Raw genomic sequence first — 27,990 nt, forward strand, 5'->3', positions numbered from 1 at the left:
TCATTGATTGAGTTCACGAGAGTAACAGATGGTTTTTTTTTTGCGTTTGAGCAGCTAGAATGTCTCCCATAAGCGACGCGTAGGGTTCTCCTTCAGGGAGAGAGCAAAGATTCGTCGCAGCGCTTTCCTCACTATTGTGTGAATACATGAGGCTGACTATGCCCGCATAATAATAATATTGTCGCGAGAGGAAACGATAGACAGGAACTTGAAGTGCACGGAGGACTGTTTACTCAGCCACAGCTGCGATTCACTTCTTCGCTCTCGTCTTCTGCCACCAACACAGCGTGTCAATATTGTTATGTGGGCGTGTTACTCCCCAAACCAAGATCTGAATGTGAGAGACGCCGTAAGGGAGGGCTCCGGAAAATTTGACCATGTGGTGTTATTGACATGCACTCACAACCTACAGCCCACGGGTCTTTGCAATTTCACTTCCACCATAATGCGACCGCTACGGCCGTGATTGAACCCGCGACCTGCGGGCCAGCAGTCTAGCACCCTGTAGCCACTGATCTACCGAGGCGAGCAGGCTATGCCCGGAGGAGACGGCGTCTTCTGGTCGTACAATTGGTCCGAGCTCACTGTCGTTTCACAAGCAAATAAAACCTTCGTAATGGTGAAACCTGTGGCGGCAGCAGTAATTACTGTTCACTATAATCTGCAACAACTATTCTGAAAATTAAGAGGAGTATAGCCATCACCACGCATTAGCACCAACCTGTTTGTACATAAAATGACAAATGATTGCTCGTTGGTACATTAGGCCTAACAGTTTAACACGAGAACAGCTGGTGTGAATAATCCCCATCACTAAATGAGACCTGGTGGAGGATAATTATTACCAGTCATATTGTCACATCGTTGTGACATTGACGAAGAAATAAATCGGCTTTCTTAAGCTGAAACTTTATTTGGGCGAACCTGCGTCCGTGGAACAAATCTCAAACTACGGTGTTACACCCGTAACACTTATAGCGGCAACCAGAGCATAGACCACCAATAAAACTGACAAGCACTTAAGGGCGCCGGCTTTCATACATGTGCTAGCAGAGGTTTCGCCGTTATCACTTGTGGCCACATAAAGACTGTTCGCGTGCTGCGCGAATTCTTAGCGGAATGAAGTTAAACAATCGCGAGGCTTCTGAAACAATGCCGCGTGGTCCACGCCGAGCATCGCAAACAGTCCTAATTCGGATGCACCAAAATAAACAAGTTTCAATATCTTTCAACGTTGGCTGCCAAATAGCGAGGCGTATACGTTTGCATGGAATACCATATAAGATACCCACGTTTCCATACTATAACGTGCCCACGTGTTCCTAAACTCAATGCTGTCTAGAATTATTTTTGTAAGTAGAGCCCCTATGAGAGAAAGAGGAAACGTATGCTTGCTAGTATGCATCAATATCCGACATTGACCGAGGATATATATTTCCATTTGATATCTGTAATGGCAGGTTGCCGCGAATTCTTTGCGTACATGAGTGCTTCAACCTGACCTCACACTTCACTAAATAAAAAGGCAAAATTCTAACTATTATGACACGGCACGCTGTGACAGCATTTTCTGTTCTGGGGGTGTAGCTCAGTGGTAGAGCGCTCGCTTCGCATGTGAGAAGTCCCGGGTTCGAACCCCGGCACCTCCAGCCGTCTTTTTTTTTTTCAAGCCTCTCTTTTTTTGCGTAGCGTCCAACTAATTTGAATGATCTTTCCACTCACTGCCAGTTCGATCTCATGCGCCGACAAGTATTGGCTGCATATACAGGCAAAGCTCAAATCACTGAAGATTCTGTTCACTCGCTTTTAAGGGAAGCTTTCGTGAGTTGAATATTTCATTGTACGTGAAAAACAGGGCTCCAGCGAATCTACTTAATATTCAGGTGCGCAAAAATGCTATCCTACCCTTGGAGGCGTCCATCGGAACGTGACTTTTTATCCCCCCATATTACAATAATTCATGCAGCCGTGGCTTTCAGGGTTGCCCGGTCAAAAAGGCGAGAATCATCCGTGAAATAGGAAAAACGAGCCAAGATGCCAGCTTGAGCCAAAAGTAGCTGCCCGTGTGCGAACAAAACATGTGACGTTTCTTTATAAAGAGTCAATTCAGGTGCGTCTTGTTGGAAGTGTAAAAAGATTGCCCGCAGCTTCCCTCGGGGGAACACTGAGGAGGATGCGGAGCATATAATTGGTTAACGGGGTGTTAAAGTGCGACTTACTTGGGTCGATGGCTAAATTGGTTAACGTGGTTGTGAAATGGGGTGTTAAATTGCGACTTACTTGGGTCGATGGCTAAATTGGTTAACGTGGTTGTAGGAGGGGGTGTTAAATGAGTGAACACGTACACACGTATGCGAAAGGGCGGCGCTGGTCGAAGGGACGTCGATCATTGTGTTTGTGGATTCGTTGGAATTCATTTCACCGCGACCTTGGACGTCGACGCGCCGTACAAACCAACCGACGAGCGGCAACTGAGCGAGCGAGCGCCGACCTTGAGTATATATACAGCACGACGGCGCATGCACTGTCAGCTGTTGAATGTTCTCGAAGCGCGACGCCACATGCGCGTCCACTGGAGAATCAGGAGAATTGTAGATGTCGAACGCGGTGTGTAGAGGAGGAAGGGTGCACAGATGGTGGAGGAGTGAAGCGCGCGCGGTGTGTAGAGGAGGAAGGGATGCACAGATGGTGGAAGAGTGGGCGACGGCGCGACGGCGCATGCGCGCGCGTCAGCTGTCGAATATTCGAGAAGCGGTGTGGACGGCGCGGACGGCGCGGACGGCGCACTACAAGGCGCGAGTATAAGATGCTCCGCATCTAAAAGTGGTGCAATATCTTTCAACGATGGCTACCAACTAGCGAGGCGTATAGGTTGCAGCCTGAAGAAAGTGAACGAAAGTTGAGTAGCAGGCATCTCCAATGGCTTGACGTTGTCTCTTCGCGCCTACTTTAGTTACGAAAAAGAAAAAAATAAGTATATAAACGATTATTCAAAACAGTTTCACCTGCTTTTCTTCGCCATCGGGGCACCCTAGAGAGATCCGGCGTCCCTGGGCTGGCGGACGCCCGTCATGGCAAGCCAGCCCCCGAAGAAGGCGCTGGCCTTCGACGTAGTCGTCCCCGAGGGGACTAGTCCCGAAGACGTCGTTGACGAGACGTCTTCAATAGTAGGAATCGAAGAAGTATACTTCGTTCAGCACTTTGGAGGCCGGAACTACCAAGTTACCGTCAACAGTGAGGCCGCACTGGCCAAAATCGTAGACGCGTCGCACCTTATCATCCGAGGAGAGTGCGTCACCATCGTACCCCTGGGACCCCAAGTGACCCAAGTGACCGTCCTGTTCCCGCCGTGCCGCGTACCGAGCGAAGTCCTCGCCCAAGCACTCTCTCCCTTCGGGAAGGTGCTGCACATCACCAGAGGACTAATGGGATCGCGCCCAACCGTGACCACTGGGACGCGATACGTCCGCATGGAAATGAAGGCTTTGTCACCGGTGCCCAACTACCTCAAGGTCGCTGGCCATCGAGTGACCTGTGACTATAAAGGCATCCAGCGAGTGTGTCGTCGATGTGGAGACAGTGGGCACTTCCGCATGAACTGCACAGCTCCGTTTTGTGGAAGGTGCGGCGTTTATGGCCACGACGGGAAAGGCTGCTCGCTGCCGTGTCGCCGTTGTGGGGAGCCGCATGCCACCGTGGCCTGCACCATCAGGCCACCGTATTCCGAGGCGGCATCCAAAGATTTCTCTCCACTTCAACCAGGAACGCCATCTAAGAACAAGTGCGACGGTTCGTCAACGCGAGCCGTGGTAACCGACCACGACCAAGGTGTGCCAACTGCGACGCTGCACCAGACGCCCACTGCGTTCCCAACGATTCCGGGCCTGGTAATCCCTCCAGGTACTGAAAACTTAGGTTCCCCGCGTCCCGTGGCCATTTCTGAGGAATTGCAGGCCAAGTCCTCGTCAGACGAAGCGCCTCGTGAGGACGGCGTCTCGGATGGGAATATTGCATCTGAGGCTCTTCGCGTTGCTGCTCTGTCGACAACAAGTTCAGGTGTCATCGAGGAGTCTACATCTCAAGACGACGACGCCTGCATCTACGAGGACTCCAACAGCACCGCGAGTGAGGCGCCCCTACAAATTGACGAGGACACCAGCCCCAGTGGCATAAGCCAGGACAGTGGAGACGTCTTTGTGCCATCCTCGCTCAAAAACCCGGACACCAAACGCCACCGGATAACTACTCGTGACTTAGAAGCCCCCACCAGAGACAGAAGTCTCCTGCGGACTTTGACGCGATCCCGGAAGCCCCGAGCCTCCGGTGGATCGCCTGGCCGGAAAAAATGACTCAGCCACTTGCGGGGCATTGGCTCCCGCACCTGATAAAGGTACCCCTGCATTTGCGTGATCCTATACTATGTTTTCAATTTCCCCATGGCTCTTACTCTAAAGGTTATTACTTTTAACGTTCAAGGTTTCCGAAATCCACAAAAACAGGCTGAGGTATTGGCTTTTGCACGTTCAGTGCACTGTGATTTGCTGTTCGTGCAAGAAGAAGAAGAAGAATAAACATTTATTAATAACAAATGGAAACTGAGCCTTCTTTGGGTGGGGCCCTCAGTCCAGGGCTCCATTGCCTTGCGCGACCCTGCGAGCCCGCTGGACCAGCTGCTGCTGTTCCTGCCGGCGTAAGCTGAGCAGTGCAGACTCCCAAGAGGAAGGGGTGGGATTGGGAATGGGAGGCACGCCCTGTGGGGCAGAGCATTCCCACGTGGAGTGGTACACCGTCGGTACGGATCCACAGAAGGGGCAGTAGGAGGGGTAGAGAGTCGGATGAAAGCGATTTAGCATATAAAGGCAAGGAAATGAATTGGTCTGCAGTTGCCGCCAAGCGACAGCATCTGCTCTGTTAAGTGAAGGATGAGTGGGAGGATACGTATAACGGCTCTGTCGATAGTACTGCAGCGTAGCGTTGTAGTTTAGTGGTTCTGTCGATGCGTCGTCTGGATTGGACAGCTCTTCCAATGGAGCCCGGCCGGTCAGCTCTCGGGCAACCGCATGAACGCGTTCATTACCATGGAGAGAGGCGTGTCCAGGAGTCCAGACGATACGCACAGGACGTAATGCGGACGGTGAGACAGAAGAGAGGATATTGTGTGTATGTGCAGCCACAAGTCCTTGAACGAAAGCACGGCAAGCAGCTTGTGAATCTGTTACAATAGTGACAGGGGAGTCATGTGACAGTGTCGTAGCGTAAACAATTGCCAGAGCGAGAGCTCCCTCCTCTGCCAGACCACTGTCTGTAGTGCGAAGTGTGGCAGACGCCACAAGGGCGTCTGTGTCATCTGTCACGGCTAAACACATGGCTGACTTCTCTGGGTAGCGTGCTGCATCAGTGTAAAGTACTTGTAAGTCTGATGTACCATCACCAAATACGCGTGTCATAGCCTGAACTCGGGCACGTCGACGACCGGCGTGGCGGGAGGGATTCATATTGCGTGGAATCGGAGGCACTTTGATGAGTGCGCGGACAGTAGAAGCAAGTTTATATCGCGGTACTTGTGCGGGTTTTTGAGGAATCGGGTAGCCAAGACGAGACAGGATGGCGCAGCCCTGACGGGTCTGCCTGAGCCATTGGAGCTGACTATTGTGCTGGGCCTCGATGAGTTCGGTTATGGTGTTGTGGACTCCTAATTGAAGGAGGCGTTGTGTAGATGCGTGTGGAGGCAAGCCGATAGCCGCCTTCACAGCTGTCCGTAGAAGGATGTCCATCTTTTTTATTTGAGCTAGAGTGAGATTGTGAAAGGGAAGATGATAGGTGAGCCGACTAACTATGAGTGCTTGTACTAAGCGGAGGACATCTTTCTCACAGAGGCCTCTCCTGCGATTGGTGATGCGTTGGATCATGTGTGTAATTTGAGTTATCTGCTGAGCCAGAAGGTGTGTAGTGTACGAGGCCTTGCCGTCGGACTGAAGGTAGAGGCCTAAAATGCGAATTCTTTGTACCAGAGGGATAGGATGGCCATCAAGAAACAGCGAAGTGTCAGGAGAATCAGCGGTTTTGCGGCGCCTCTTGTATACTAATAACAACTCCGACTTATCCACTGAGCACGTAAGGCTGCCGGCAGCAGCATAGTCTTGTACCACAGACACAGCTTCCTGTAGGGCGTCCTGAATGGTTCCGTCTGATCCTTTGGTCGCCCAAATTGTAATGTCATCTGCATAGATGGCATGCTGGATGTTGGGAACCTGTTGTAATGGGGAAGGGAGTTTAGCCATAGCCACGTTGAACAAAGTGGGCGAGAGAACCGAGCCCTGTGGTGTTCCTCTGCCTGCGAGACGAATGACGTCCGAACGGAGGTCTCCAATCCCAATAGTGGCCGTGCGGTCAGAAAGAAAGGACCTGACGTAATTGTAGATACGTGAGCCACACCGAGATGAAGCGAGATTGTCAAGAATAAGGTCGTGGGAGACGTTGTCAAAAGCACCCTTCAGATCCAGGGCCAGAATAGCTCGGACCTGGTTTGAAGTGGGGCTATCCAACACGTCCTCCTTAAGCTGTAATAATACGTCCTGTGTAGAGATACCAGGACGGTAGCCGAATAGTGTATCAGGAAAAAAGTTATTGTCTTCGAGAAATGGTTGTAGTCGAGAGAGAACAACGCGTTCAAAGAGTTTAGCTACACATGAAGTTAAGGATATAGGGCGAAGATTCTGGAGGGGTAGCGGCTTGCCAGGCTTTGGAATAAGTATGATTTCTGCGTGTCGCCACTCCTGTGGTAGCGTGCCGTTTTTCCAATGTTCGTTGTAAAAAGCGGTTAAATATTCGATGGACTGGTCATCTAAATTACGCAGAAGTGTGTACGTAATCCCGTCTGTACCGGGTGCTGTGTTGCGCTTAATGCTTTGCAAAGCTGCCCTAACCTCTGCTTCTGTAATGTCCTCATCTAGAGGCGTATCGTGTACGTGTGGATAATCACGGTAGGCGGGACGGGGGCCCGTGGATACATAGTGTTGCTTTAAGGTGTGCAGCAGAGTGTTATCGTCGAGCCCTGATTTGTGGAGAATGGTGCGGATTGCGTTAGCAGTGTGTGATTTTGTCTGCGTGGGATTTAAAAGAGCACGGAGTATACGCCACGTTCGAGGTGTACTTAGTGAGCCGTTGAGTCGATCACAGAAGTTATGCCAATTGTTGCTAGTGAGGATGTTCGCATAGTCCTGTGCCTCAGTAGCTAGTTTGGCGATTCGGAGACGAAGTTTTCGGTTATGTTTCTGTCGCCGCCACCGCCGTGTCAAGCCTCTGTGGGCATCCCAGAGATGTAGCAGATGCCGGTCCACATCCGGCGTTTCTGTCGTCGCAGCGATGAGTTTGGTAGCTCTTTGAAAATCGGAGTGAAGTTTTAATATCCAAGCCTCTAGGGAAGGAGAGTCCTGATGGGTAGTTGTACGATTACGCCTAAATGCATCCCAATTCGTTAGTTTTATGATGCGCTCTGGGGCACGCGTGGCTGCTACTTGGAGCTCTGTAGTTAGTATATGGTGATCACTGCCTAGATTCACCATGAGGTTGCACCAGGAATGGTTACTAACGCCCTTGACTATCGTGAGGTCGGGGCATGTGTCCCTGCTCACACTATTACCTAGGCGAGTGGGTTGATCAGGTTCTGTCAGCAGGGTCATGCGATGAATCGCGAGAACCTGTGCGAGTCGTCGGCCTTTAGGCGTTTCTGTTGCGTAGCCCCAAGCCGGATGGGGGGCATTGAAATCTCCTACAATAACTATTTGTTTACCCAACTTGCAGATTTGTGCGAATAGATTACCGAAGTCATCGTTCCTGGTGTTAGGTGCACTGTAAACGTTAAGCACGTACAGGCTGCTACTGGAACGAGAGCACGGGACTAATTCGAGAAGTACGTGTGAGATGGAGGTGCTTTGAAGGGTGTGTTCTATGACAGTGACATGCTTAGAAACTAATGTAGCTGTGCGATGTGGTGTATTGTTCGTTACGTCCGTGTATGTGGTGTAACCCGGAAGCGTAGGGGTACATTGTACTTCTTGTAACGCTATGACATCGGGAGTAATCTGCTGCGTCGCAATAAATTGCATTAGAGCTCCGCGTTTCCTACGATACCCCCTGCAATTCCACTGCCACACACGTAGGAGTTGAGGGGTGTCACGCGTTGACCTACGGTTTCTCGCCATGATCATGCAATAGCGGGGCCTCGGTAGTACACGGAGGCATTTCGGAATGTGCTAAATCTTGGTGGAGGGTGGTGGGAAGCGGGACTGCAGCAGCTGCGGCTGTTGGGACGGTTTTTCGGGACGGTGATAGGAAACGGGAGGGGCGTATGTAAGGATGCGGTCGCTGTGTTTCACGTGTCGGAGACGTGGTGCGTTTTGGTGCAGATGGCGAAATATCAAGTTGGCCAAGTGCAGCCTATATCTGCTGTTTAACATCCGTTACAATCTGCTGGATAGCAGGTTGCAGGGCCTGCTGGATCAATTGTTGTAGTGGAGCTGTTAGTTCAGCCATAATGCTATCCTTCATTTTCTGCATTTCTTCCTGCATCATAGCTGCGAATTCGTTCCTTAAAGAAGTAGCCATTTCGTTCAACGCCTCTCGTGTGCAATAGTCGGATCGTGCCGTAGTTGACGACATGTCAGGGTGAAGCTGAGTGTCTACTGACATGGGTTGTGGTAGTCTAGGTGGCGTCGGTTGTGGTGTTCTTTCCTGCGTTGATGTTTCTGTGAGGGAGTGGGACTGGTGTGGAGAGGGAGGGAGAGGAGGGAACTGCCCTGCCCAGCTTACCGTTTGTGCTTTCTTGTGGGAACCGCTTTGCTGGCCATGATGATGCGTTGTCCCGTCCGTGTGCCAGCCTTGAGATCTCGGCTGGCCAGCGAAACCACTCCGCGATGACGAGTTTCCTCGCTTGGGCCCCGACTTATCCCTGGAATGGCTCCTTCGCCTGGCTGCACTCCCGGACGCACTGCTCTGCCGTCCGGGGCTGGGAGATGGTGGCTGGGCCTTCTTGGTGGGAGTAGCTGACCGGGGTGGTTTGCGTCGGTCGACAGGTGGCAAAAACCGCTTTGGGCATGGTTTGGCAGCCGTCGGGTGGTCGCCACCACAAAGCATGCAAGAAGGGTGGCACTCGTGGTTGTTGGGTGATAGTGAATCCCCGCACACTCGACATTTCGGTGTGTCAGGAGGCTGTGGGCACACATCTTCGCGGTGTCCAGTTTTGTTGCACTTTCTACAGTGGGGAATAGTCCGTTTGTAGAGGTAGCAGCGGAGAGCCTGTCCGTACGCGTTCACGAAGAAAGGGACTCGCTTGCCACAAAATGTGAGCACCATTGCTCCGGAGTCGCCGAGGCGTCTGCACGTAAGGACCTCGTAGCCCGGTACATCAACTTCTGTCAGGAATTCGTCTGGTGTGATTTCATGGCCTATTCCGTTGACCACCCCTTTGCACGAATTATCAGGCGCAATACCATAAGAGGTGATGTGGTAGGTTGTTGCGTGCACTGTAATTTTGGTGATTTGTCCAAGTGCCATGGCGATGTGTTCAGATGAGGTGCTTATTGTTAGCACATTTTGATTTTCGTCAACTCGAAGCTTGATATCAGGCTTCTCACTGCGTATATTTGCTGCATGAACTACGGCGAGAAGTAATGTCTTGGGGCTAACCTTGCTGAGATTTAATCCACCATGGGGACGAATTGCTAGCTTGTAGTCCTCGGCAGGTAGCGGTGGGAGTCTTGGTAGACGCGTCCTAGGCCGGCTCTGGCGTAGAGCGGGCTCAGACGGCGTGCTGGGCAGCTGTTCAGTCGGTACGTTATGGGGTGGCAGCTGTCGGCGTTTGTTCGCTCTCTTGGTAACAGTGATCCATGGATTTGCGTTGTCCTCATCGCTCACCTGCGTATCGGCGTCTTGACTGGTCTGCGTATCCATCATGTGGTCCGTGGAGCGAGAGGGCAATGAGTGCTTCTCGTCGGCTGCGACGCTCCCAGAGACGCTCGCCATCCGCTGTAGAGCGGGGCGGCGTTCTGTCCAAGCCGCGTCTCCGGCTTGTTAGGGTTAGCGAGGTGGACCTCTTCAAGAACTTTCGAAAGCGTTAAAACGTTTAAAAGCGCACTCACAGGTTGAAGTCCGGTATAGGCTTGACAGTGGTGATGCTAGGAACAAGTTCCTATCGTTGCAACAGGTCGCCAGGAAGAAATTCTTCTTGAAATTGAACCTGAGCCGGAGCCGATGTGATTCGCGTCCGTCGCATGCTCTCGCTACTCGGCGACCCCCCTGTTCGTGCAAGAAACAAATTTTTTCAAGCTTTCTGATGTACTCGCTTTCAAGCGCGCGTTCAATTTTGATTGTTTCTTTTCGTACGCCAGCACGCGTTCGACTGGCGTTGGAGTCGTTAGTTTTAACCGAGGTCTTTTACGTGACCATCATGTTTCCTTCGATGCCTTCGGACGCGTGCTGGCGTTCGACTGCACCTTTTTTTCGTTAAGAATAAGATTTGTTGCCGTGTATGCCCCAGCGGCACGCGAGAACTCAAACGCGTTCTTCCAATCTCTTGATGCGTTCCTTTTAAATTCCCGTTATGTGGCACTTTTAGGGGATTTCAATTGTGTCTTAGACTCGCACGCAGACGTTTGAGGTCCGGGTCGCGGCTGGTCAAACTGGAATGCCAGAGAACTCGAACGTCTAGCTCAGCAATTAGAATTGAGTGACATTCATCAAAGTGTGCATGGCAGTAATTATGCCTATACTTGGCGTCGAGCAGCCGAATTGATCGCGTGTATGCATACCCCAGTCTCATTACCTACGTTCACGACACCGGGGTAATGTCATTGCCACCGACACCATGCAGTGTACATTAGCGACCATCGGCTGGTTATGTTATCTCTCCGCCTGCGAGCGGGGACGCCAATGGTTCACAGACCATGGCGTCTCGATTGCCGCGTCCTCCAGGACTCTCAGGCTACGGAGAAATTATCCCGAGCGTTACGCGCATCGCTCATTGGGGCCGATGTAGCTGATTGGGATCACCTCAAAGAACAGTGGCGGCATCATTGCAGTGCGTCGGGCAGAGGACTTTGCACCCGTATGTCGAAAGATGCGTCATTGTTAATCCATAAGATGCGCATTGCCAGTCGAGATCCCAGTCCTTCCACTGTAATGCGGGCATGGCAAGAGGAGCTCGTTGAACGGTACCAGCGTATTATGCACGCTTCTTCACTCTCGGCTGCAGCTTGGCGCTGTAGACGTGCACCCTGTGCGCACCCTGAGGTGCTAAGGTATGCACGCAGAGCTCTGCTTTGTCCACTAGGCTCGCCTGCCCACTAGCTGAACTCTATCCCCCCAGCTGCTGCGGGTACGCGCGACTTTCAGGAATTCACTCAACACTTTGAGTCAATAGCTAAATCTAGTGCTAATGTCTGTTACCCAGGATCCGTTTCTTCGCATCGTCTGCTAACAGATTTACCTCATGATTCCAACATGTCAAATGACGTCCTCCTATCACCGCCATCCGTTGACGAAATCAAAGGCGCATTAGACGCAATGAAAAAGGGATCGGCTCCAGGGCCTGACGGACTCCCTGAAGAGTTTTATGTACAGTTCTGGCCTATCATTGGTCCAACTATGTCACGCGTCATTTGCAAGTGTTTCCAAGATATTACACCTCCAACTTCTTTCCACAAAGGCCGTATAACATTATTTCCCAAAAAAGACCCGATGTCCACGCGACCAGAAGATTGGCACCCTATTACCCTGCTCAATGTAGATTACAAGCTCTTGGCTAACATTTTGATGCGCCGAATCAGTCCATTTCTTGCAACATTAATCGCTCCCCACCAGGTCTGTTCTGTTCCGGGCCGAGAAATACACACCCATACGTGGTTAACGCGTGACATCATTCAATACACCATTAGCCGATGTGCGCAAGGACTGTTGGTTTCATTAGATCAAGAGAAAGCTTTTGATTTCATAGAGCATGGCTTCATACTAAATGTTTTACATGCATACGATTCCCGGATAAGCTCATTGACCTTATCAACGCGATGTACACTAATTTAGAAAGTACCCTTTACTTAGATTCCCGTGAGAGTCACGCATTTAGAGTCACGCGTGGGGTCTGTCAAGGGTGTCCCCTCTCCCCAGCGTTATTTATCCTTGCATTAGAGCCCTTCTTAAGGGCCGTTGAACATCACCCGCAGATTCGTGGCTTACCTCTGCCCGGTAACACTCAAGTAAAGGTCGCTGCATATCCAGATGATATCACACTATATGTACATAATGAACAGTCGCTGCAGCATGCTCTTGATACATTCCATGATTTCAGTATTATCTCCGGTGCAAGGTTAAACTTTTCTAAAAGCCAGTATTTTTTATTGGCAACCCCAGCGGTCGTACCAACATCACGTCGCCTTTACAGTGGCCTCCTGAGATTTCAATACTCGGAGTTACTTTCACTGTATTTGGTATACAGAATAGCATCTGGTCATCCGTTGTACAAACTCTTCTAAATGATATCAAAGCAGCCAGGTACTTCGAATTCCCCCTCTTGGAACGCCGATACTTAACTCAAACGGTGTACCTAGGAAAATTTTGGTACCTTTGCTATTCTGTTAAACCACCGCTCCACGTCTGCAGGAAAGTGCAAAGCTGCATCAGTTCATTTTTTCGGCCTGGTGGCACAGAATTGTTATCACGTTCAGCGTTAGCTCAACCGCGAGATCAAGGCGGTTTTGCATTCCCCGACGTTTCCGTCGCGCCTTCTACATTGTGCCTCCGCACTCTATTGCGAATACTAAGCAATGATGACATGCCCGCTGAGACACTGGCTCGCTACCATCTGGGGCCATCACTACGCGTCTTCTTGCCGGATAGCCAAATAAACAAAGGTCCCCAATTACTAAATTACCATCTTTGTATCGAGCCCTTCTGGCATTTCACCGACGTTTGGAAGCTACGTGCCCAGAAATAGAGGTGGCCGATTCTAAAGTGGTGGACACAATGGCTGCCCTTCTACGGCCCTTGGTGCCCCAGCATCGTCAATCTGTAATGAACCGCGCTTGCAAACCAACAACTGCCGCAGTGTTGCCAGGGCATCTCAGAGACTTTGTCTGGAGGTTGGGCTGGGGCTTGCTCCCCACGCGAGATTGGCTGAAGCGATGGCAGGTAGTTCGCACTTCCACTTGCCCCAACTGCGTCATGGCAGAGACCAATCGACTTGCGACGTTTGAATGTGTGGTTCCCCGCCTTTTTTGGCGTGTGGTTAATGCTGGTTTTCGGGGACAGGGTGTGCGAACTTTCGTGTCCAACGGCTGATTTCCACGGAGCCGCTTCTCCGCTCTCTCAATAGTTGCGGGGCTGTTCAGCCTTTGGAGAAACCGATGTAGGGCCGTAGCTGCCAATTGCTGCCGGCGTGCCTTGTGGCCGATACTGGGGAGAACGAGACGAGAGATCCTCGCGTTTCTCTCCGAAGAGCTTTTCTTCCTCGGGGAGCAAGAGTTTCTGCGGCATTGGTCGTGTCCTTTCGTCAAGGTGGAACACGATAGGATACAACTCATTTTGCGACCGACTTGGTGCTAAGCAGCGCCCGTTGAGTTGTTAGATATGATTTCATTTGTTACAAATTGTGTTTCATTTGGATCTATTGTATCGTTATACCCTTGTATCGTGATATCACATTGAATTTTTGTGTTCATGTATTCCAAAATAATCATGCATATTAGAGCAAATGTCTTCACTGTAACGTAGTGATGTTAGTCGTGAAATATAGATGTGCCGAAGTGTATGTGCCCTGTTACTAGAATGGTATAAAGCCTTTGTGTTCTGTACTTGCTGTAAATAAACTTTTTCTAAACAGTTTCTGTCAGTCTAAACGAGGTGCCCCGAAATATCGGCGCACAGTGGCTGATATTTTTTACAAAAAGGAAGGGCAGATATTTCAACCTAAGATGTCCTACAGTTTATTACAAGGACTAAAATTGAGAAGTTCGATATCTGGAGAAAGTATATATATGAACGTTTTTTTTTTCATAGCATGGAAACAAGAAGCAAGCAATATGGGAAACAAGAAACAAGCAATGTCCGCTTGAAGTAACACCGAAGAAGGGGGCGGGGTTGTTACTTATTTTATTTTCACCAGCACAACAACCTCTTTGATAGCACAAATACTGTTATTGGGTGCTCGCAGTGGTCGCCCTCATTAGTCGGGAGTCGTAACTGGTAATAGGAGCTGGACAGCAAGGCTTGGAGAGAGAGGGGGGGGAGGGGGGGTGATGACACATGCTTAGGGGAAAGGAGAGGATGATAGGATTGTGAAGCACCCCGTAATTAAGGGCATCGCAAGTTTTAGCCGTTTAGTGTTCATTAACGTGGACGCGCGTAGCACAGTATACGCGGGCCCTTGGCATTTCGCCTGTACCGAAATGCGATGGCCGTGGCGGTGTCGAACACATGACTTTCGCTTCAAATGGAGAAAGTAGTAAAGCGTACCGCACTTAAGAGATGTGCGCACGTAGAAATATGTAATAAGCGTTGCAGTCTGTGCACTTGACCCGCGAGCATCCGACATCGCATTCTTTCTTGGCGGCTATTAGCTAGAACCGAAATTCCGCTTAGTCACATCACCACTGTTCTATTTCCGAAACGCTCGATATTTTTCTTAACGTGTGCAGTGCGATGAGAGTGCTCGTCAAAGAACACGATGTGGTGAAATTTCCGGAGCCCTCCACCACGGCGTCTCTCACTGTCAGTTCGTGGTTGTAAAGCGTCGAATTTCAGCTAATATCACATACTTTTCTTGGTGACGATCAATAAGCCAGTGTTCCAATGGCCGCAATACTTTCGCTTATCAGCGGCACGATAAACGGGTGAACTTGCTTTCTCCCAAGTACTTCTGATCAAATACCAACTTCCTGTTCTCTGTACTTTCTCAATATATGCTTTGAAAGTTAAAACCGGGAGAAAATTGATGGTTTCAGTTCACGTTCAGAGATATAATAATTACACACGACGCATGTTGGCAAAAGGTAAATTAACTGTCCTAATATTTATTAAAAAGTCATTGATTGAGTTCACGAGAGTAACAGATGGTTTTTTTTTTTGCGTTTGAGCAGCTAGAATGTCTCCCATAAGCGACGCGTAGGGTTCTCCTTCAGGGAGAGAGCAAAGATTCGTCGCAGCGCTTTCCTCACTATTGTGTGAATACATGAGGCTGACTATGCCCGCATAAAAATAATATTGTCGCGAGAGGAAACGATAGACAGGAACTTGAAGTGCACGGAGGACTGTTTACTCAGCCACAGCTGCGATTCACTTCTTCGCTCTCGTCTTCTGCCACCAACACAGCGTGTCAATATTGTTATGTGGGCGTGTTACTCCCCAAACCAAGATCTGAATGTGAGAGACGCCGTAAGGGAGGGCTCCGGAAAATTTGACCATGTGGTGTTATTGACATGCACTCACAACCTACAGCCCACGGGTCTTTGCAATTTCACTTCCACCATAATGCGACCGCTACGGCCGTGATTGAACCCGCGACCTGCGGGCCAGCAGTCTAGCACCCTGTAGCCACTGATCTACCGAGGCGAGCAGACTATGCCCGGAGGAGACGGCGTCTTCTGGTCGTACAATTGGTCCGAGCTCACTGTCGTTTCACAAGCAAATAAAACCTTCGTAATGGTGAAACCTGTGGCGGCAGCAGTAATTACTGTTCACTATAATCTGCAACAACTATTCTGAAAATTAGGAGGAGTATAGCCATCACCACGCATTAGCACCAACCTGTTTGTACATAAAATGACAAATGATTGCTCGTTGGTACATTAGGCCTAACAGTTTAACACGAGAACAGCTGGTGTGAATAATCCCCATCACTAAATGAGACCTGGTGGAGGATAATTATTACCAGTCATATTGTCACATCGTTGTGACATTGACGAAGAAATAAATCGGCTTTCTTAAGCTGAAACTTTATTTGGGCGAACCTGCGTCCGTGGAACAAATCTCAAACTACGGTGTTACACCCGTAACACTTATAGCGGCAACCAGAGCATAGACCACCAATAAAACTGACAAGCACTTAAGGGCGCCGGCTTTCATACATGTGCTAGCAGAGGTTTCGCCGTTATCACTTGTGGCCACATAAAGACTGTTCGCGTGCTGCGCGAATTCTTAGCGGAATGAAGTTAAACAATCGCGAGGCTTCTGAAACAATGCCGCGTGGTCCACGCCGAGCATCGCAAACAGTCCTAATTCGGATGCACCAAAATAAACGAGTTTCAATATTGTAACGATGCTGAGGCAGACAGGCTAAAAAAAACAAGCAACTTTATTAGGGCGAACTTGTGCCCACAAGCCTAATGACTATCGTCGTCGAGTCCGAGTAGACGAGAGGCACAGATTCAACTAACTTCCTCTTCCTCGTTGTTGGAGCGCCCGAACGCGTGACGCATGCCAGCTTGGTCTTGCTGGTGCTCTTGCCATGATGATTGCGGCGGCTACTTGGACGTGGCTAACCTGTCGCGGCATTATCCCCCTCCTCAGACGCATCGTCCCGATGCTTGAGAGAGTAAAATGATACATGCGCCCTCTCACTCGTTTTCCGACGATCTGTCGTGATAGGGCTTCATGCGGACTACGTGTACCACTTCCGTGGTATTGCGGCGTCTTGAGCTCACGTGTCCCGCGGATCTGACTTCATAAGTGACGTCGCTGATACGGTTGAGTACTTCATAAGGGCCGAAGTATCGACAAAGAAGCTTTTCAGAGAGTCCGCGGCGGCGCACTGGGATCCATATCCACACTTTGTCACCGGGATGATAAAGTGCGTCACTGCGTCGCTTGTTGTACCGACTAGAGTCGACGCGCTGTTGACGGCGTATTCGGTATCTTGCCATTTGTCGTGCTTCTTCGGCTCGTTGCAAGAAGTCATCTAAGTCAGGTGGATAGCTGTTTTCGTCCTGTAGGGGTAACATGGCATCCAGTGGGGTGGTCACTCTTCGGCCGAATACTAGTTCGAAAGGGGCAACGTGGGTTGTTTCTTGAACGGCGGTATTATATGCGAATGTTACGTAGGGTAATATTTCATCCCACTGTTTATGTTCAACATCGACATACATTGATAGCATGTCGGTCAGAGTTCTGTTGAGGCGTTCGGTCAAACCATTCGACTGAGGGTGATACGCCGTTGTTCTTCTGTGATCGGTATTTGTCATGCGCATCAGACATTGCATAAGGTCTGCAGTAAATGCTGTGCCCCGATCCGTAATAACGACGATGGGCGCACCATGTCTGAGCACTATGTTGTTCACAAAGAACTTGGCGACTTCGGCAGCTGTCGCACTGTACAGAGAGTCAGTCTCAGCATAACGGGTCAGATAGTCCGTAGCTACCACAATCCATTTCTTGCCTGCACATGATGTCGGGAAAGGTCCTAGGAAGTCCATGCCAACTTGTTGGAATAGGGCATCCGGAGGGTCTATTGGATGGAGAAGGCCGGCTGGTTTTACGGCTGGAGTTTTGCGCCGTTGACATTGACGACAAGTTTTCACGTAGTGCTGCACTGATGCGAGCAACTTAGGCCAATAGTACTTCAGGCGAATCCTGGCGAATGTTCGGCTCACACCCATGTGGCCGGATGTTGGCTCGTCGTGGCATGCATGCAGAATTTCCTGTCGCATGGATGTGGGCACGACTAGTAAAAACGTTTCGCCATTAGGTTCAAAGTTCCTCCTGTAAAGGACACTTCCTCGAAGGCAGAACGTGGAGAGCCCTCTGGAGAATATGCGAGGTACTTGAACGTCGAGACCCTGCAGGTGTTGTATAAGCGCCAGCAAATCCGGGTCATCTCGTTGTTGTTGAGCGATTTCGGATGCGTCGACAACGCTTAGAAACGGGAAGTCTTCCGCTTCTGGTACACTTGGATCGACGGGAGAGCGTGACAGGCAGTCGGCATCACTGTGTTTCCTTCCAGATTTGTATACGACCGTAATGTCATACTCCTGCAGCCTAAGGCTCCATCTGGCTAGTCGACCTGACGGATCCTTGAGATTTGCTAGCCAGCATAGAGCATGGTGGTCACTGACAGCTCTGAACGGTCTACCATAAAGGTAGGGTCGAAACTTATTTATTGCCCAGATGACTGCGAGGCACTCTTTTTCAGTAGCAGAGTAGTTTGCCTCAGCTTTTGAGAGTTTGCGGCTGGCATAGGCTAACACTTTCTCTTGACCATTTTGCCACTGGACCAGGATGGCGCCGAGGCCGACATTGCTGGCATCGGTATGGACTTCAGTGTCAGCCGTCTCATCAAAATGGGCAAGTATTGGTGAACCCTGTAGCCGTTTTCTTAATTCATCAAAAGCTTTCTGTTGTTCGCTTTCCCATGTGAAGGGCACGTCGTTTTTCGTTAGTTTTGTAAGAGGTTCCGCAATCTTTGAAAAGTTTTCCACAAATCGCCTATAGTAGGCACATAAACCCAAAAATCGACGCACTGACTTTTTGTCTTTGGGTGTAGGGAACCTCTGAACAGCGGCTGTCTTTTCTGGATCAGGACGAACACCGTCAGAACTAATGACATGTCCAAGGAATCTCAGCTCTTCGAAGCAGAAGTGGCATTTTTCGGGTTTTATTGTCAAGTTTGCTGACCGGATGGCTTGTAATACAGTGCGCAGTCGCTCTAGATGTTTGTCGAACGTTGCAGAGAATACCACCACGTCATCCAAATACACTAGGCATGACTGCCATTTCAATCCCGCGAGGACAGTGTCCATCATTCGCTGGAACGTCGCTGGCGCGGAACAGAGGCCGAATGGAAGCGCTTTGAATTCGTAGAGGCCATCTGGTGTTACGAATGCCGTTTTTTCACGGTCCCGCTCGTCTACCTCTATTTGCCAATATCCGCTTTTCAGATCCAAGGAGGAGAAAAACTTTGCGGATCGCAGCCGATCTAGTGTATCGTCAATACGTGGCAAGGGGTAGACATCTCGTTTAGTTACACTGTTGAGTTTTCGGTAGTCGACACAGAATCTAAGCGTGTTGTCTTTCTTCTTAACGAGCACTACGGGGGACGCCCATGGACTATTCGAAGGCTGGATGACATCATCCGAAAGCATTTCCTCCACTTGCTTCTTAATGATTTCCCGTTCTTTCTGTGACACTCGATATGGATGCTGGCATATAGGCCTCGTGTCATCTTGCGTTATAATTCTGTGTTTCGTAATTGACGTGCGCTGGACCTTCGAGGCAATTGAAAAGCAATCAGAGAATTCTTTTACTAAGGCGTAAATCTGTTTCTTTTGACTGTCCGGAAGACTCTGGTTGACGGTCACGGATGTGTCGATGTTGCAGGCCACTGGTCGAGTGGTTGACGTGGTTAAGCTGCATAGTTCTGTCGCCATACAGAAGTCGTGTAAATAGGCAATAGCCGTGCCTTGAGCGATGTGTTGAAGTTCATTGGAGAAATTCGTAAGTAGGACATCTGCACGGCCATTCGTCAAGTGAACAAGACCCCGAGCTACGCAGACACCTTTCTTCAAAAACAGCCCTACATTTGTATCCGCTATGCCTTCGCGGTTGTAAGATGCGTCATTCTCTACGAGCACCATTATGCTGCAGCGTGGTGGCACAGTTACGTCATCATGAACAACGCGTAGAGCAGTTAGGCGTCCCTCAGATTCCTCTACAGGTATAGCTCGTTCAGTCGAAAACGACACGCTGGACCTTCGCAGGTTAATTACGGCGCCATTAGCTCGCAAAAAATCCATTCCTATAATGAGGTCTCTTGAACATTCTGGTAGCACAATGAAATCGGCAACGTAAATAAAGCCCCGTATTTCAAGTCTTGCGGTGCATCTGCCAAGGGGCGTAATAATGTGACCACCTGCCGTGCGTATCTGCGATCCACTCCACTGTGTCAAAACTTTGTTTAGCTTCTTCACCATCTTGTGACTTATCACTGAATAATCAGCACCGGTGTCGACTAAGGCATTCAGCTCCCATCCTTCTATTCTCAACCGCAAATCTGAAGTAACGCTTTCGTGGTTGCACCGATTTACCGGAAATACTCCGTCGTCGCCCTCAAGCCATATCGGAGGATCTTCGTAATTGATGTTATCAGCGGCCTCACCTCCACAGGTCGCTTTCTTCAGTTTTCCGGGAGTGGACTTGGAGAGCGATGACCAGGCTGCCTTGAAGGTGCACGTGGGCTGGATGACCGGTAGCGCATAGGCGATGGTGACCGTGACCGACGTTGGCGTAGAGGTGGCGAGTTCTGGCGCGTGGCCAAGTACTCCTCAATCTCCGCTGGTCGCTCGCCGTTTCGGGGCACGGTGCATACGACGGGAAGCCTCTTAATCCAGCCTGTCGGTAAGGGCAGAATCTGTACAAATGACCCGCTTCGCCACAATGGAAACAAAGAGGCCTGCGCTCGTGATCACGCCAGACGTCACTTTTCCTGGGCCTAGGATCCGCATAGCGATGCGTGCTACGTGCTCCTGGGGGCAGACAGGTAGCCGTTGGTTCCCGTGGACGAGGTGCGCTGCGTGCTGTAGATGGGAGAGGAGTCGCCGCCATCGCAACTGCTGCATTGTTGTGTACTGTGGGTTGTCGGAGAACTTCAGAGTACGTTCGGATAGGTCGAACTGGCTGCAGCTCACGCTCTGGTTCTCGTATGACCTGCCTCAGTTCGTCACGAACAACGTCTGTAACAGATAGTGCAGTTGAAGTCTGGGGCATTTGCAGTCTGCTCAGTTCTTCCCGAATAACTGATCTAATGAGCTCTCGCAGGGCTTCAACGTCGTTTCGCACGCCTCCAGAGAATAGCTGTGCAGATGCGCAGTTAACATTCCGGTTGTACTGCCGAGCGCGCTGTTCTAGTGTTCTTTCGATGGCCGTCGCTTCGGAATAAAACTCAGCAACAGTGCTTGGAGGGTTGCGGACGAGAACGGCGAACAGCTCTTGCTTTACTCCGCGCATTAGATGGCGCACCTTCTTATCTTCAGCCATGTTGTAATCCGCACGCTTGAACAGACGGACCATGTCCTCAATGTACATGGCAGCACTCTCGTTTGTGAGCTGGTTCCTGGATTGAAGAGCAGCTTCCGCTTTTTCTTTTCGGTCTACGTTCGCGAATGTAGCCACCGCTTGTCGTCGAAATACCTCCCAGGTAGACAACGAGGTTTCATGGTTTTCAAACCATGTCTTTGCGAAGTCTTCCAGGGCGAAGTATACGCGACGGAGCTTCTCTCTTTCGTCCCATCCATTCAAGCGCGCCACTCTCTCGAACAGGTCCAGCCAATCTTCCACATCCTCGTACGAGTCGCCGTGGAATACTGGCGGCTGGTGCGGTTGGCTAATGAACACTTGTGCTGGTGTTACCTGGGTAGTCATTGTGGTGGCATCCATTGTTTGAATTCCCCTTGGTGAGAAGTGAAGAGGACCGAACTCAGGTGAGTCACCTCGAAGACGGCGACTTGCCCTCTGGTGTACAGGAGTCACTTCCACGGGGTTGATAGGCTGGTCGTCGGGGCTACGCTGTCTTGAGCTCGCGGGGCTTCGATTCATAACCCAGCAACTCCACCAGAAATGTAACGATGCTGAGGCAGACAGGCTAAAAAAACAAGCAACTTTATTAGGGCGAACTTGTGCCCACAAGCCTAATGACTATCGTCGTCGAGTCCGAGTAGACGAGAGGCACAGATTCAACTAACTTCCTCTTCCTCGTTGTTGGAGCGCCCGAACGCGTGACGCATGCCAGCTTGGTCTTGCTGGTGCTCTTGCCATGATGATTGCGGCGGCTACTTGGACGTGGCTAACCTGTCGCGGCAATATCTTTCAACGTTGGCTGCCAAATAGCGAGGCGTATACGTTTGCATGGAATACCATATAAGATACCCACGTTTTCATACTATAACGTGCCCACGTGTTCCTAAACTCAATGCTGTCTAGAATTCTTTTTGTAAGTAGAGCCCCTATGAGAGAAAGAGGAAACGTATGCTTGCTAGTATGCATCAATAACCGACATTGACCGAGGATATATATCTCCATTTGATATCTGTAATGGCAGGTTGCCGCGAATTCTTTGCGTACATGAGTGCTTCAACCTGACCTCACACTTCACTAAATAAAAAGGCAAAATTCTAACTATTATGACACGGCACGCTGTGACAGCATTTTCTGTTCTGGGGGTGTAGCTCAGTGGTAGAGCGCTCGCTTCGCATGTGAGAAGTCCCGGGTTCGAACCCCGGCACCTCCAGCCGTCTTTTTTTTTTCAAGCCTCTTTTTTGCGTAGCGTCCAACTAATTTGAATGATCTTTCCACTCACTGCCAGTTCGATCTCATGCGCCGACAAGTATTGGCTGCATATACAGGCAAAGCTCAAATCACTGAAGATTCTGTTCACTCGCTTTTAAGGGAAGCTTTCATGAGTTGAATATTTCATTGTACGTGAAAAACAGGGCTCCAGCGAATCTACTTAATATTCAGGTGCGCAAAAATGCTATCCTACCCTTGGAGGCGTCCATCGGAACGTGACTTTTTATCCCCCCATATTACAATAATTCATGCAGCCGTGGCTTTCAGGGTTGCCCGGTCAAAAAGGCGAGAATCATCCGTGAAATAGGAAAAACAAGCCAAGATGCCAACCTGAGCCAAAAGTAGCTGCGTGTGTCTGAACAAAACATGTCACGTTTCTTTAGAAAGATTCAATTCAGGTGCATCTTGTTGGAAATTAAGTGTAAAAAGTAGTGCAATAACTCATCAAAAACATAATTGCCGAGATAAAAACATATAGCGTTGACTTTAGGGATATTCTCGTGGAGGATGACGAAAATTATTGCACTGTCCCCGAAAAGGCACTCCATTCGTGCATTCCATTCGTGCATGAGGAGTGAATGCGCCGGCCCTGTGGCGGCAGCAACAATGTGTACTGCATGAGTGCGGTCAAAACCGCAGCTGATGTAATTGAAGCATAAGTTGTAGTCACTTTCACGATTGTTTCTTTCGTGTTAGTGAACTCCGAGCAAATATTATTGCCGAGTCATAGTCTATAAAGAAACGACACACAGTTTTTGACCTATATCCTGTTTCTAATACTGATGAGTACAGAGCCTTCTCTAAAGGATGACCTTCGACTATTCTGTTCGCCTGCAATTACAGTCGAAATTCACCTTCCGCAGTACATGTCTTCTAAAATTACGTATCAAGCAAAGATTTCCCCGAGTAGCAGCCACGTACCCAAAACTCTCGTTATTTGTGTAATGCAAGCGCAAAATTAACATCAATATTCGGAGCTGCAAACAAGATTTGTTCAGCATGCTTTCACGCCGCATATATTCGGTATGCCCGAACGCCAATTTCTTCGACTTCACAAGATATAGATCATTTAGTTCAAACTGAGTAAAGTAAACGCTATCCATGGAGCAGCCAAGTACCCCAGGCATTTCTTGCGCCACCAGCCTTAAAAAGTAACAAAATTTATGCAAGCTAACCAAACCCACAATCCTGGTTTGTGTTATGCAATCTGATCGCTTATAGAGGTCACTTGTCATTTTACTTTGCTAATTTTCATTATTTCCTGAATTCGAAACCACGGCCATTACCGTTACCTGACCAATTATGGCATGGAGGAAGGAAAAAGTATGCAGGGAGCACAAGACAACTTGTCCTCATGTATCGGATAGTGGAAGGGCTGCTGAATGTTTCACCTAAATGTACCTATTATTCCTCTAGACCAACCTAACTTCAAGGCATGGCTATCTACAGGCGCCATCCACTATAAAGATGCTACGCTGAGGCTGGACACTATCGTAGCCCGTCATGCCCGTAGCTAAAAAATCGGGATATTGTTTTGCGGCTTTTTCTAGTAAATGAAATATGAAAATGAAAAAAGCACCACATATGTGGTGATTTTTTAAAAACCTCGTTTTGACTTGTGTGAAAAAGTTTATCCCACAAAAACGACACTTGCAGCGTACGCACAATCTCTTCCGTGGATGACGAAAGAGATTGCACGTCATCAACGTAAATTAGGTAAAGCGAAAAGGAAGTACAGGCGGTATCCATGCTCAAGTGGTTCAGATAATATATTGGAGGTACGCGAACAACTGAAGAACAGTATTAAAACAGCCAAAAATTTTCACCAACGTTCGTCTTGAAAACTTTCTTAAATCATCCGCAGAAAAATTTGGGCGACACATTTCGCCAAAGAAGAAAGATCCTTCTGCTCTATCAATCGATGGTGTCCCTGTTACAGATAACGCAGTGATTGCCGAAGCTCTTAATGCTTATTTTGGTTCTGTATTTGTCGTAGACGACGGCCGCGCACCGGAATTTAGCAAATTTGATCATAGCGAACCTCTGGGTCATGTGTCTATATCTGAAGAAGGCATACTAGCACTACTATAAAATTAGACGATAAGAAATCGCCAGGCATAGACAGTATACCAAATGCATTTTTAAAGCGATATGCTGAATGGCGTTCTAAATATCTATGTCTGTTGTTCAAGAAATCCCTGTTTAATGCGGATCTTCCATGCGACTGGAAGTACGCGAAAATCACGCCGATTCCTAAAACAAACGCGCCATCAACTCCGTCATCATATAAACCAATTTTCTTATTATGTATATGCGCGAAGATACTAGAGCACATAATTTTTTTAACATGTATCCAGCTTCCTTGAAAAGAAAGGCTCGATTGGTTCCTTCCAGCATGGCTTTCGCCGTGGTTACTCTACAGTCACCCAGCTCATCGAAACTGTCCACGACTTAGCAGCAGCCCTACACAGACATACTCAGGTCGAAATTATATTTCTCGACTTTGAAAAAACCTTCAACCTCTCACATAGAAAATTAATATTGAATTTAGAACTAATACTCAAGAACACCAAATTGCTAGCTTGGATAGAAGCCTACCTCTCATGTAGACGACAAGTTGGGGCCATTGCTAATGAAACTTCGCGTGCCATTCCAGTCCTTTCGGGTATCCCGCAGAGATCTGTTCTTGGTCCTTTGTTTTTTCTTGTATACATCGATGACATTGTTCGGAACATATCCGATAAAATAAGGCTCTTTGCTGACGATTGTATTATACACCGTGAAATTACTACACCCCACGACCAGATAACATTAAATAAATCTTTGTACCAAATTCAAACATGGTGCACAGACTGGCAAATGACCATCAACAAAAAGAAAACTGTTGCAATGACAATTAGTCGCAAAAAGCATCCTTTAACGTTTGCTTACTGTTTCGATAATGAACCTCTGAAAGAAGTAACTATTTATAAGTATCTGGGAGTTATCATTTCTCACGATCTTAAATGGAATGACCGCATTGACTACATACATAGACAGGCAATGAAAAACTCGGATACTAAAGGAGGCGCTTGAGTAAACCCTCTCCAGAAGTTAAAATATTAGCCTAAAAAACATTTATTCGGCCACTCCTGGAATATTGTGCCACTGTTGGGGATCCATACACAAAAAGAAACATTTCAGTATTGGAAAAAATACAGCAGAAATCAGTTAGGTTCATCTTTTTTCAATACAGCTGGAAGGCATCAGTAACACCTCTTCTAGAAACGGCTGAGCTGGAAAAATTAGCAAATCGTCGTTACCGTGAACGAATGAATCTATTTTACCTTCTTTATCATGGACACTTAGGTATAAAAGAGGATACATATCTAAAAGACTCACACCGGCGGCCAACTCGGTTCCTTCATAATAAAAAAGTAAGCGAGTTCTCTGGTCACACCAACTTTTTCCAGTATTCTTTTTTCCCGAGAACTGCAACCAATTGGAATTCCCTCCCTTCAGCTGTGGTGGAATGCCCGTCGCTATCATCCTACCTACAGGCCCTTCAGTCCATGGGACATAGCTCTGGCATAGTTTCACATGAACCCTGACGCTTTTTTTTTCTTCCATATGTTTACGTTTTCATGTTTTAACTTGTTATTTAAATATCTTGCTGCTGTGCTTCTTGAACTCGTTGTACTCTTCTTCTTTTGCTGTTATTATCGCCGCAATGCTTCATATCTGTTTATTGTAACCCTTTTTTTTTTTTGTACTCATTGTGTCCACTGCTGCCTAAGGTCTGAAGATCAGACCGGCCGTACTGTAATAAATGAATAAATAAATAAATAAATAAATAAATAAATAAATAAATAAATAAATAAATAAGTAAATTATGACAACGAGAGCTATGTGCGAGTGGCCGTTTGACTCCTGCGTATTGAGACTAGGCGACGAACAAAGCTAGACGATTATTTAAAAATAAAACATACTCGCACTAGCTACAGTATATCCACCTTACCACTGACCCCTGCCACTCAAGAAAAAGAGCGGCCATGGCTCTGCTATCACAGGTGAAACGTTTCTGCCACTTGATGCGTTATTGTGGTGTGATCGTGGTCCCGGTGTTCCTTGGCATTCCCTCTGAAGCGGTGTTGCGAAAAAAAAAGTGGCAGCATATGCACGGGGTGAATGATGGAGAGTGGGGAGAAGCATCCGTCCGTCCATTCGTTTTTGCTTCCGTCCGTCCATGCGTCCATCTGTGTGACCGTTCGTGCATCCATTCGCTCGTCCATGCGTGCTTGTGTTCGTGCATCCGCATGTGCATCCATGCGTCCGTCCCTGTGTTCGTCCATGCATCCGCCCTGTGTCTGTCCATGCGTCTATTCGTCGGTGCAGCCATCCGTGAGTCCGTCCATGCATCAGTCTGTGTGTCCGTTCGTCCAGCAATTCAACACTCCAAGTACCGCCATCTCGCATCTTTTCATCATATATGCGTCTGTCTGTGTGACCGCCCGCACGTCCATTCGCCCATCCGTACATGCGTCTGTTCGTGCGTCCGCACGTCCATCCGTGCGTCCGTCCCTGCGTCCGTCCATGTGTCCATCTGTCCGTGCAGCCATCCGTGCGTCCGTCCATGCATCTGTCTGTGTGTCCGTTCGTCTATCTATTCAACACTCCAAGTACAACCATCTCGCATCTTTTCATCATATATTCCCATGTAGAAGCACCGCCATCCGGCGGAAATTCCAAGGACTAAACGAGAGGTGGCACACGCACACTTTCTTACGGCTTGCGCTCGTGTCTACTTCCCACCTTTAACCACCTCGAGTTCATGGTATATACTAGTTCACTCTATTCATGGCACAGCGGCTCAACGCTCGATAACCCTTTCTAAAACCGAAGAGGTTACGCCCAGCGAGTATAACGTAGCAACCCTTTCTTGTCAGGTAGTGCTCAATGTACATGCCAATGGCTGCTTATGGAGAATGAGAGACAGGAGAATTCGGCTTTTAGTTAACGCGCACGCTGCAATTTTTTCATTGTTCAACAACGCAAAGGAGAAATCTCCCACCGGCACGACCTTGCAGGTCAAAACGTAAGACTGGTTAGACGCTACGACTACGACTACTACGAGGGACAAACGGGTGCCATTTTAAGGAGCTTCGCCCATAAAATGATCGTCCAGCCATATGATATGGCGTCGGCGAAATTTCATGCCTAAGGAACCGCTAAAAGGGGCTCGTGAATGTTTGACAGAAGACGCAGCACCAATGACTCCCGATTACAACGTTTTGTGGAGCATCGCTGTCTACCATAAAAATTTACGTTTACGCATTCTTTGAACCAAAGGCGATTTTTTGTCGCTGCTGAGCCATGCACCTTCCCCAAGCGGAATGTTCGAGTTTCATTGAAATTCAACATTTGGGTTGCTTCATTTTCACTTTATTATTAGATATTGTTCAGTTGCCTGTTATAGTAACGACCGTTTCGGCACAAACTTCCTTGTATTTTTGTGATTTAAGCGTGAAAACCACAAGCGTCTTTCGCTTACGTCGGCTGACTTGCCGATACTTCATTCCCTTTGAATATCACAGCCTGCGAAGAGAAGGTGTTTTATACCGGTCTTGTGACGAGCTTTCTGTTAATTGCTGCATGGTAGTGTTACAAATTCATGTTTTCTTTTTCTCA

The 27,990-nt window shown here is 48.7% G+C and overlaps 2 non-coding genes across 2 annotated transcripts; both read left to right on the forward strand.

Moving 5' to 3' along the window:
* Window positions 1-1,577: 1,577 nt before the first annotated feature.
* TRNAA-CGC (transfer RNA alanine (anticodon CGC)) lies at window positions 1,578-1,649 on the forward strand. Its single transcript has one exon. It is a non-coding gene; the product is annotated as a tRNA-Ala (tRNA).
* A 20,543-nt stretch (window positions 1,650-22,192) lies between these two features.
* TRNAA-CGC (transfer RNA alanine (anticodon CGC)) lies at window positions 22,193-22,264 on the forward strand. The gene has a single exon. It is a non-coding gene; the product is annotated as a tRNA-Ala (tRNA).
* The last annotated feature ends 5,726 nt before the right edge of the window (window positions 22,265-27,990 follow it).

Source organism: Rhipicephalus microplus, chromosome 3 (genome assembly GCF_043290135.1).
Source record: "Rhipicephalus microplus isolate Deutch F79 chromosome 3, USDA_Rmic, whole genome shotgun sequence".
In the NCBI taxonomy this organism is placed as follows: Eukaryota; Metazoa; Arthropoda; class Arachnida; order Ixodida; family Ixodidae; genus Rhipicephalus; species Rhipicephalus microplus.